The sequence below is a fragment of the Coenobita brevimanus genome, chromosome 41, assembly GCF_032717465.1.
Source record: "Coenobita brevimanus isolate Jiangsu-jjx chromosome 41, ASM3271746v2, whole genome shotgun sequence".
NCBI classification, from domain to species: Eukaryota; Metazoa; Arthropoda; class Malacostraca; order Decapoda; family Coenobitidae; genus Coenobita; species Coenobita brevimanus.
In genome coordinates this window covers 6,618,689-6,628,706 of record NC_136994.1, presented here as the reverse complement: position 1 = coordinate 6,628,706, position 10,018 = coordinate 6,618,689, and positions in this window count along the sequence as shown.

Here is a 10,018-nt window from a genome sequence, read left to right as displayed (position 1 = left end):
GACTGTTCAAGCAGTAACAAGAGGAAAAAGAAGTACTGATCGCATCTGTTCATGAGATCCAAGTGTCACCAACAATGCCACAGCCTTTGGTTATTCCATATAAATCCGATGACGTAGTGCTTCATTCCAAATGACCACAGCTAGACGAATTTCTTCAGCAGAGAGAGGTATTTTGTTGTGAGGGAATTTATGACTGCTATATTTAACTTCACCAGCTAGCAAGTCTCGTAAGAGCTGAATAAAATCGTCTACAGGCAGGAAAAACAAGCTAGAAAAAGACATCGCTGTAATGAAATAGACCAAACTAAGCAAACCCGTGTAGTAGGACTGATGTATGCTTGGGTGTCAAGATCAGATGAAATATGACCAGTAATATATTGCGAAGCTACTGGATGCTCCTCTTTGGGCAGGTCAGCGTTAATGACACAGTGATAAGGACGTTATTTATTGGACGTGACTATGCCAACTCAGTGGCCATGTTTCCGGGAGTGCCAAGGCAGGATAAAAACCAATTAGGTATCAGATGTCATGGCTGTTCCATATGCAGATGGATGAAGGTTATTGATTAACTCTGAGTAACTCTTCCTAGCAGATTATAATTATTTCAAGAATAGGACCTCAGAAGATCGATCATATGAAATATAATATAAATTTGGTATTCATTCCATTTAAAAATAAGCAAGGTATCTATGTCTATTGCAGCTCATGTACAAATTTTAGTTTAGTATAAATTGTTTTCTTTATCTGTGGGAGGTGGTGCCATCACAGTCCATTGACTCAGTGCAGTGCTTCCTTCAGGTGATTGTACACAGAATGACAAGCCAGCGGACGTGCTTCAATCCAGGAAACCTTTTATTGCGCTGAGTGTTGACTAGGTAATCAAGAAATGGAAACCTGTTAGTCATTTTAGTTAAGGCATAAAGTCATATGTTTCCCCTTTGAGACTAAGTCAGAGGAATAGTTTGGGGCTCAGTGCAACCATAACTTCGCTGAGGGGAAGGTGACTACTCACCTCTGTCTTAATTCTTAACAGAGTATCCTAGCTCCGGGCTCATATGCTCCTCCTGGCAGGAGAGGGTTGTTTGATGGATAAATGAGTGAACAACCTAAAATCGGTGTAGTTTTCTGCACCTAAACCTGCAAGGCCTGCTCTGCCCCTTGTATCAACACATTTTTATGCAAACACCTGCATAGGCGACAGCCCAAAGTGTAAAGTTGTATATTAGTGTGTGTGTGTGTGTGTGTGTGTGTGTGTGTGTGTGTGTGTGTGTGTGTGTGTGTGTGTGTGTGTGTGTGTGTGTGTGTGTGTGTGTGTGTGTGTAATAAATTAAGCCAAACTTTTTGATCCAATTTTAATCAAACATGGTGGAAGGGTTCAAGATCAGCCGAAAGAGTGACCTATTGTTTTTAGAACAATAGGTTAAACATCAGCGTTACATAAGAAAGTCAACCGGAAGAAGTTTTGATGATTAGGCCGACCTCTGAGGTACTGCTCACGGTATTGCAATAATAATGAGAATATTTTTGAAGTGTTTGACTTAAATACCTTGGTCATGAACCTGAGATATTTTCCTTCTCAGTCAAAAGTAAAAATTCCTCGCCTAATACCTGACATCAGCCATCATGATTTCTATTTGGCTAAGATCTGGTTAAATGCTATTGAACTCCTAGAAATTTTTAAAGAGTTGAAGGAGAAGGCTTAGGATTAATGCATACAATCAACACGAGTGTAGTAAATGGTAGGAAATAAATTTTCGCAATCTTCCCCCAGACAACGGCACACAACCCTTGAGTTTGCAACTCCCAATTTCAGTACTACGTGCGAACAGGCTGCGGTAAAAACCCAAAGGGTTGGTCTATGTTTGACTGCTCATCTAGGTGAAGCTGATGACGAAGAAGCTGGGGTCTACGTGTACGAAATATTGTAAAATAAAGCTCTTTTATGGTCTCCTTTAGTTCTGTTCTCGATTTAATTCAGTCACTGGAGTGGTAATAGGAAAAAAGAGTACTTAGAGTAATTTATATTCTTCCAGTGCATCAGACAATACCAAATTGAAATCAGAGAACCTTAAGAAGCATAGCATTATGATTGTCCTTAATATTCAGCCATAAATGAATGTGGACACAAGGTTCCTAAGACAATCATTCAGTCAAGAAGAGGCAAACGCTGCGCGGCGCATAGCCTCACCCACCCTGCGACTCTATGCAACCCTCCTCCCGACAGGAGTGATCGACCTGCTCCAGCCATGAGTTACGTAGCCTTCCCCTTGGCCTCCTACACCCTGAATCAACTCGTTCAGAGACCACCCCGTGAACAGGATCAGCCTCAGGAAAGCAGGTCACTTGCCCATATAGCTGGAGTTGGCATTCACGTATCATGTGGGTAACAGACCTCGATTCAGTCGCTCGTTACACATCCTGTTGTACCCGTGGTATCCCATGATCCTGCGAAGACAATACCAAATAAAGACAGCGCCCAATACCCAACTGCGTGAATCCATAACCCCGTAGCCCAGACCAATGCGCTGAGAGATCTCACACTCTGATCTACCACTGTTATGGTCCACACTACCAAGATAGGTGAATCTTTCCAAGACTTGTATATCTCACCACATGCTTGGACAGACTAGACTGCTTCATCCAACAAACAACCAAATGCCTGGACCTTGGTCTTGGCCCAAGAGACCTTTAATCCCAATGGCTTCGCATTCTCGTGAAATTCTTCGAGGGCACTCAGTAGTGTCTCCAGCGACTCCACTAGGATAACTGCATCATCAGCAAAGTCAAGGTCGGTAACCCTTAAACTCCCAGTTGATACCCCACAGTGACTTCGACTTACAGCCTGGTCCAGTACCCAGTCCATACATGTATTAAAAAGTGTGGGGGCATGGACACATCCCTGTCTTACACCAGAACTTACTGGGAAGAAGTCGGATGTCTCCTCCCCCTCTCTCTCACACACACTCACACTTGACAGCACTCTCAGTGTTTGGGTGCAACCCAGCAATCAGTCGGATTATCCCGGCGGGGAACAAGAGTATTAAAATATGATTTAAGCATTCCATACACATACATTTAGTATACACACACACACACACACACACACACACACACACACACACACACACACACACACACACACACAAACGCAAATAAACAAGCAGAGAGAGAGAGAGAGAGAGAGAGAGAGAGAGAGAAGAACCACATAAAAGCGAGCTGTGCATGCATGCTTTTTTATTCACACACATACTGTATAATCATAGCTGGGTACACATAATTACACAATGATACTTTCACAGGTATAGTCGCACTTGAACGTAAGACGAAAATGAAATTAGTGGAGGAAAGAGCAGAACTGTGTGTGTGTGTGTGTGTGTGTGTGTGTGTGTGTGTGTGTGTGTGTGTGTGTGTGTGTGTGTGTGTGTGTGTGTGTGTGTGTGCGCGCGTGTGTGTGTGTGTGTGTGTGTGTGTGTGTGTGTGTGTGTGTGTGTGTGTGTGTGTGTGTGTGTGTGTGTGTGTGTGTGTGTGTTCATTTGTTTCTTACTATGCCCCTAGTCGACTCTTACTCGGAATGGAGTGATAATAGAAAATATGAGTGTATTGAAATATACGAGTATACTTGAACGAATGTAAAGGGATGAAGGAAGATGAGAATCATGTAGCGTACGGGAGGAGAGAGGTAAGGGTAGTGAGAACAGTAAAACAGAAAGGCGAGAATGGAAATAGTGATACTGGGTTTTGCCTAAAATCATAAAATACTGACTCCTGATTAACTTCTCTGAAAATTTTCATTATTCTGCAACCTACTTCCCCGAACTCGAAGGCAAAATAAAACAGTATTGCATTTCTGCATCCTTTTCAGCACTTTTTTGCGACTTGAAGCAAATATTAGTTTTCTTCCCTGGTTACACATCAGCACTGAAGATGTAAATACTCCCACAGCAACTTTAGGTCATGCTAAAGTTGACAAAATAAGTAGCAACAGATTAACAATGATTGACAGTGAGCAGCGCTTAATGACATGCAACCCTTAAGAAAAGAAACCATCATCAACTTATTAAATTACCACCAATGAATGACGAGATTAAGTTCCAGAAACAGGTTAAGGAAAACAAAGTAATCCATAGCAGCAATTAAGTTCCAGAAACAGGTTAAGGAAAACAAAGTAATCCATAGCAGCAATTAAGTTCCAGAAACAGGTTAAGGAAAACAAAGTAATCCATAGCAGCAGAGGCAGAGATGGAGGTAGGCAGAGAGACAGGGGGATACAGACACGACAGTGACAGTGGAAGAAGAAGAGAGGAGAGGAAAACTCAAAACCAGCGGGTAAAGGGAGGAAGAAGTGAGAGAAGGTAGGATTAAGCGAGAGAGGCACAAGGTAGCGAGAAAACTAATAATCCTGAAATCACCAGTCTTGAGGCTACGACGAGTCGTAATCCACTCTTTTCTCACGCTGACGTCAGTTTAATTAATCCTGGACTGCACCAGGAAAACTGATTTACTTCTTTTAGTCGCCAGTTCTTTGCATCCAGATATTACTTTCGTGAATATATGACTTCCAGCGTAAAAGTGTAGTGAGTCTACCCTTTCATGAGAGTCATTTTTGTCGAGTTCTCGTTATGCATATGAAAATTTTTAGACAGGGCTTATTTTAACTGATCTCAGGTCCCCACCGCTAAAAATAATAATAATAATAATAATAATAATAAACTTTTATGATAAGAAAAATTACGGTCGGATCTCTTCAGCTGTGATCTCATATTTGCATTACACAAGGTAAATTGATCAAATAATCTTCGCACATTGTCATAATCGTAATATTCTAATACTTATCTTTCATGTTGCCTTTCAGCCCTTAATGAACAACTCTTGTATTTTATTCCAGCTAATGACATGTAATTCTAATCAGATGGGAGTGGGTAAAATGGCCTGAGTTTTAATAGTATCAGCATTAACACCATTATAGTCGGAGGGTTTATTCCAGCAAACGCCAGACGATTATATTTACCTGATACTGAATCATGGCAGTCTTTGAAAGTCTAGTCGTACGATGACACATTATTTTAATATATTCTAAAATATTATATTATTCGTATCTTTGGAAAAACACACACATTACGGAGGATAAGGAAGAACACTATCAACCCCCTTCCAGTTCGGAAAATCTCCCCGTAGCATATACATGTCGTCTGGAGTGAGCAAGAATAAAATATAAAAGACATCCTCGGAAGGAACTCGTTAAGACCTGTATCTGCTAATGGCCTAGAGTTTGTTTCTAGTTTTACTATTTTCCTGCCTTCTTAACCCTAGAATACAAAAATCCTCCTTCAGTCGTAACATCTCTTGTCTTTTTCTCCCATCTGCCACCTAGCTACATATCTTACTGCTCATCTTTGTCTTTCTCGGGGCCGAACACACTATATAAACAATTATGAACAACGGTTATGGTTAAGATTATTATTATTATGAATGAGGGTGAGATTTGGAAGCTTCCGGTGTTGCTGTTTGCTGATGATACAGTATTGTTGAGTGAAGATGAATGGGAGTTGCAAGGTTTGGTGAATGAATTTGGAACAGTGTGTAGGAGGAGGAAGCTGAAAGTTAATGTAAACAAAAGTAAAGTTATGGTGTTTGAGAGGAATGAAGTCACAGAGTGTGCAATGAGGTTGGATGGTGAGGATATGGAGAATGTGAGTGCATTCAAGTACTTGGGTAGTGTGATGAGTAAGGGTGGAACTTTGGGGGATGAAGTACGTGAAAGGGTACAGCAGGGAAGAAAGGTTGTTGGTACACTGAAAGCAGTGATGAGAAATAGGGAGGTGAGTATGGAAGTTAAGAAGTCACTGCATGATGGTATTGTGATCCCTACCCTGACGTATGGAAGCGAGGCGTGGACATTGCAAGAGGGGAACAAGTCAAGAGTGAGAGCAGTGGAAATGAGTTACTTGAGAGGAGCATGTGGAGTGACGTGGAGGGACAGGTTGACGAATGAAGAAGTGAAGGAACGTTGTGGGGTAGATGTGGATGTGGTTGAAAAGATTAGGAGAAATACACTGAGGTGGTTTGGACATGTGGAGAGAATGGAGAATGAAAGACTGACTAAGAGGGTGTATGTAGGTGAGGTGGAGGGAGGGGTAGACCGAGGATGAGGTGGAGGGATGGAGTTGAGAGGTATATGAGGGAGGGGGGGGTGATTTGGGGGGAGGGGAGTCAAATGGTGGGTGACAGAGTGACTTGGAGGCGTTTTGTCTGCGGCCACCCTTTGCGGGATTAGGGCGTCGGGCTATAGATAGATAGATAGATAGACTTATCGTAGCTTATAAAGAAATCAAGAACCTCAAAAATAATCCACACTGAATGCCCAAGTTAAACATTCCACAATACAGCATGATTCCTCACAATATTTCACTGGTATTGAACAATATTAACCCAAAGAATATGGTGAGATACTCTACAAATTCTTCCCAGCAGTCAAAGAAGTACCCTCCGTGACCCCCCTCTCTGTCTGTCTGCCTGTCTGTCTGTCTGTCTGTAACTCTCTCTCTCTCTCTCTCTCTCTCTCTCTCTCTCTCTCTCTCTCTCTCTCTCTCTCTCTCTCTCTCTCTTTCTGTTGGCCTACTCTCCTCTGTCTGTCGTTCTGCGCATCCCCTCCTCTGTCTTTTGTGATTTTATCCACCATCTCTCTACCTATCTCCGTCATTCCTCTCTACCTTCTTCGCTATAGCTCTGCTCTCGTCCCTATGTCACTTCATCCTTTTCTACCACTCTCCATCTTATACACTCAGATCTTTAATTTTTCCTTTTCGCCCATAACTTCGGTCACTGTTAGTCCTCAACATCTCTCTCTCTTTCCTTGTACATTCTACAGTTTATTCCCAACAAACACCCCTTTCTTCATTCCTATTGGCCGCTTTATATATATATATATAGATAGATAGATAGATAGATAGATAGATAGATAGATAGATAGATATAGATATAGACAGATAGATAGATAGATATAGATATAGATAGATAGACAGATAGGTTGGTAGATAAATAAATAGATAAATAGGTAGATATAGATATAGATATATAGATAGATAGATAAATAGAGAGAGAGTTACATAAGCAACGTTGGGTCTGGTTAGTACTTGGATGGGTGACCGCCTGGGAACACCAGATGCTGTTGGCATCCCTACGTCAAGTGGGGTTGGTGGAGGATTAGTGCCCCTCCCTGTAAAACAACTAACTCTAAGCCCTTGGCCACCCTGTCTGGGATACATGGCGTCTGGCAATGAAAATATATATATATATATATATATATATATATATATATATATATATATATATATATATATATATATATATATATATATATATATATATATATGTGTGTGTGTGTGTGTGTGTGTGTGTGTATACTGTATAGAGAGAGAGAGAGAGAGAGAGAGAGAGAGAGAGAGAGATAGCAAATAAGAATAACACAATCACAAATGTCACAGTTATCAACAAAGTAAGTACTGGAAGTGACAATAGAATGATGGGTTGCACAGCAAAATTCACTTTCAAAAGTGAAAGAAAGAAGATGATTATAGATAAAAAGATATGCCCAATGAAAGTCAATGAAAAGAAAGCAGCCTTTCAGTTGGAAATAAAGAACAGATTTCAGGCTCTCAGTAATGCTGAATGTGACATTGATGAGCTGAATGACAGACTAACAAAAGTGCCATAGGAATCAGCGGAGGGAGTAGGAAAACTAATATAATCAAAGCTAAGAAGTATTCAGAAAAGACACTTGAGGTTATGAAGAAAAGAAAAGAAATGAAAGTAAAAACAAAAAAAGATGAAATAGAACAAGTGGAATGAAATAAGCTTATCAACAAAAGACAAAGAGAAGAAAAAAGGAAGAGAAACATGGATCAAATCAAAGAAACCATAAAAAAAAAAAAAAAAAAAAAAAAAGGAGAAAGTCTGAAAGAGTCCCGAAGTAAAATGGCACTTGGAATGCAACAAATTACATCACTAAAAGACAAAAACGGTGAAGCCATTAAATGCAGAGATAAGATGTTGAAGAGAGTTGAAGAATTTTACAAAGAACTGTATGCATCAAAGACAGTAGTACGGTACCAACAGCTAACTTTTAAGTTGACACAAGTGAAATACCTGAGGTAACACCAGATGAAGTTAATAATTGTCTCAAAAATATGAAAAGATGGAAAGCTCAGGGAGAAGATGGAATACTAGCAGATTTACTGTTGGATGCAGGAGTAGAAGTACAAACTAGGCTTGCTCACTTATTTACTCAATGTATAAAAAGGAAGAAAATTCCCAAAACATGCTGTAATGCAATAGTTATTATACTTTACAAAAAAGGTGACTCAAAAGGCCTTAGTAACTATCGACCCATTAGCTTGCTATCAGTCATTTACAAACTCTTCACTAAAGTCCTTACAAACAGAATAACTACAAATTTGGAGGAAAACCAACCTCGTGAACAGGCAGGATTCCGAAGCGGGTACTCGACTACTGATCATCTACACACAATGAATCAGCTAATTGAGAAAAATACAGAATACAACAAATCACTGTGCTTAGGTTTTGTTGATTACGAATAGGCTTTCGACTCAGTGGAGCACATAGCAATTTTAAATTCATTGCGAGAACAAAGATTGAATGAGAACATTGTAAAACTGCTCGGAAACATATATAAAGAGGGAACTGATACAGTTAAATTATATTAGGACTCGGAAAAAATTAAGATTGAGAAGGGCGTGCGTCAGGGAGACAAAATTTCATCAAAATTATTTACAGCATGCCAAGAAAGTATTTTCAGAAAGCTAGACTGGGAAAACAAAGGACTGAACATACAGAAAAGCTAAACCACTTAAGATTTGCAGATGACACTAGCCTAATCTCAGAAACAGCAGAAACATCGCAAGAAATGTTAGATGACCTGAACAGAAAAAGTCCCGAAGTAGGGCTAAAGATGAACCAGAGTAAAACTAATGTTTAATCCACAAACACCAAAGAGCGTCATCAGAATAAGCGAAGAAATTCTGAAAGAAGTCAAAGAGTAGAATTACCTGAGGCAAATACTAAAATTGACGAAAGATCATGGCAGCGAAATAAGAGGACTCATTGCAGTTGGATGGAATGCCAGCTATGACTTATGGTTGTGAGACCTGGAAAGTGACCAAATCGATGGAAAATAAATTAATCCGTTTCAGAGAGCAATGGAAAGGTCTATGTTGGAAATATCTTTAAGAGAGAGGAAATATCAACTTGGGTGAGAGAGCAGACTAAAGTCAAAGATATTACAGAAGTTATAAAAGAACAGAAATGGAGGTGGGCAGACCATGTAGCAAGAGTAAGGGATAACCGATGGAGCAAGAGGCTGACTGACTGGACACCAAGAGACTGTAGGCATACAAGAAAAAGGCTAGACAAGAGGTGGAGAGACGACATAGGGAAATTTGCAGGGAAAACGTGGCAAAGACTGGTTCAGTCAAGGAATTCGTGGAGAAGGTTGCGGGAGGCCTCTGTTCAGCAGTGAACTTGTAATGGCCGATGATGGTGATCTCTCTCTCTCTCTCCCTCTCTCTCTCTCTCTCTCTCTCTCTCTCTCTCTCTCTCACACACACACACACACACACACACACACACACACACACACACACTTTTTCTTTGTAATTTTCACTGAATCCAGACGATATTTCTTCCTTCTTGTCTCTTCATTTTTTTTTTTTCTGTTCTTTGTTCTTTTCGTACGGTACAATACTTTCTTTTGTACAGTACAGCTCATGTTTTCCTTTTCACATATGTACATGTTTTCGTGCTTTCTTTTTAACATTGGTATATAGTTTTTAGTTCCGACATTACTTTGTTTCAGTTGTCCATGGAAAGCCTGCCCTTTCAGTTCTTTCATCTCTTCAGTATCATTTTTTTCCCTCAGTATTTCATGCTGTATCCATCCATTATTTCACCTCTATTTCTCATTAGTTTTTCTGTTTTCTCTTTTCAGAATTCTATATATATA